Genomic DNA, 2,499 nt, shown 5'->3' on the forward strand with positions numbered 1-2,499 from the left:
ACTTCTCTCCTTCAGACACAAGAAAGGGGACATTCTCCTCATTTAGCTCAGAAGCACCAAAGATTTCCTGCTAAGCAGGACAGAGTTCTGAGGCAGGTCACAGCCCAGAGATCCAGCAGGGCCATAGCTGCCCACCAGCAGGGCCGTCAGTAGAGGGAGCAGGAGGGCCATGGGAGGCTGAGGATGCTGCTGGCCTGGCTGAGCTGGGGCTGGGGGACCGTGGACTGTAAGTCCTCTGAAGACATTCTCTCTATGCATGGCTTTTAAATAGGGAACACGAGAGTTTTCATTTTCTGAACATTTCTCTCCACTTTTACTTCCCTTTTTTGTTTTGTGTATTCTCCATATGACCTAAGAAAGTGACATCAGGCTAAACTATTCATTAAGTAGAAATTTAATTTTCCCAGTGAACCTCAGATGTGCCAATCCAAATAAATACTTATCAATCAAATGAGAAATATCTTTATGCTAATGGAAGTATCTATCTATCTTTCTCTCTCTCTACACACACACACACATACACACACACACACACACACAGGCATATATATAGGTGGAAGTATGAATGTAAATAATCACACACATGCAATCTCTTTTTTCATATATAAATATTGCTCTCCTCTAATCTATGAAGAAATTTTTAGCCTTTATTCTAGGCTCCATTTTTACCCTGTATCCTTTGCATAGGAAGTCAGACTCCCTTGGCCGTATGGGTTTCTGGATTTGTTTAAGAATTTTCCAGATCATCTGTGGCAAATAAACCCTTTAGAATGAAGAATGGGCTTTTATTTGCTGTTTTATTCACAGAAGATGGTGATAATTATTAGTGAATGAGTTTGCGGTCTATGTGGTTATGCTTCACTGGGGCCACAAGGTCAAGATTAGTATAAATATCACCATTTCCTTCCACCGTTCTTTTACTTGAGGTCTGTGGAGCTACTTAGGCTGTGCCAATACCCCTAGCAGGATTCCTGGTTTTCAGGTACATATGGATGTGGAGATTCTAATTCCAAGATAATGTTATTTCCCCAGCACCACCCCACTCACAAGGTAGTTATCACATCTAGTAACACCTTCTCTAAAGGAACAAAGTGTCCTCAGCCCAAACTCTTCCAAACTCACTCCCTGAGGGTAGGCTCACCACGTCCTGAGAACTCCTTTACTGAGGAGGGGCTTGTTTCTTTGTTGCCAAAGTAATAAATCCTCTAAAATCCTGCTCTTTCCCTTGGAGTGTTTGTGTGAAGGACCCAAGTTCACAGTAGTGACCTTCTCTCCTGACCCATGTCCCCAGGTATCAAAAGCATCTACAGCCCACAGATGCTGATCACAAAAGTTGGTTTTGTCTAAGTAGGTGGAGGAATTATCCAATTATAATCATTTTACCTTCAGCTGTCAAGTAATTTTTACTTTGCTATGTACAGTTTTTAATGATCAACACGATTACTTCAACTGTCCAACACTTCTTATGCTTGAAGTTTCTGAGGTAGGCACAGGGGATTTAGTGATGACATTGTCCTTCATTAGAAGCTTATATTACACAAACTAGTGACTCTCAGTTGTCCATTCAGTCAGTGTGATTCTACCGGGGTTCTATGTTCCTCTGTCTCTGTCTCACTCTGACAAGGCAGGGCAATGAGTCCCCGGGCTATTCTGTCAAGGAGAAATTACTTTCTTTCCTTTACTGGTTTGTCACTTATTTTTATTTATTTATTTTTTACCCCTCTGTAGACCCAAGGAATATGATTTTTTATTTAAAATTTTTTTACTTTCTTTTCACCTGGTGGTTTATGGGGCAAGATTTGTCTTACTACTTCTGCATTACGTTCTCATTCAGGATGAAGTAAGAAAACGTGAAATAAAAGAAAGGCAAAAAGGCCTCACTGTTTTTCTCTATTTCTTTCAGGACTTTAGATTTTTTTGTTTCTCATTTCAACTTTCCTAGAAAGCAAAACTCAACAGTCACTTATGGGCAAAAAGAAAACAAATGTGATTCTGATTGTCATGATAGTGAAAGATGGGAAGTGACTTTCTGCTGACAAAATGGCAAAGTGTAAGTTTCCAAAATGCAATGGGGCAACAGTGGGGACAAGGGGCTACGGCAGAGATAGAATGAAGGTCAGTGGTAAAGTGCACACAGGCAGGAAAAGGGCTGCTTCTGTCAGAGCCTCAAAGAAGAGCAGGTCATGGGTCCATGGACTCCCTCAGCTTTGCAAGACCTGCCGCCTGACTTTTCTTTCATTTAATCTAGATGTGATTGGTTCTTAGGAGAGAAGCGAGGAGCCACACCAACTAATACACAACAGACTGGGAGCCAGACCCCACTTGCAAGAAAACCAATCCTCTCTGGCAGGATGGTGGATATCAGCCTTGCCTGAGCTCTCTACCTGGTTAATAAATCTACTCAGGCAATGAAACGACTGCTTTGAGAAACCTGGAATTAAAAAGAAAGGTAATTAGATGATCACAAAATATCACAGGATGGTGGATATCAGCCTTGCC

Source organism: Galeopterus variegatus, unplaced genomic scaffold, assembly GCF_000696425.1.
Source record: "Galeopterus variegatus unplaced genomic scaffold, G_variegatus-3.0.2 Scaffold2492, whole genome shotgun sequence".
In the NCBI taxonomy this organism is placed as follows: Eukaryota; Metazoa; Chordata; class Mammalia; order Dermoptera; family Cynocephalidae; genus Galeopterus; species Galeopterus variegatus.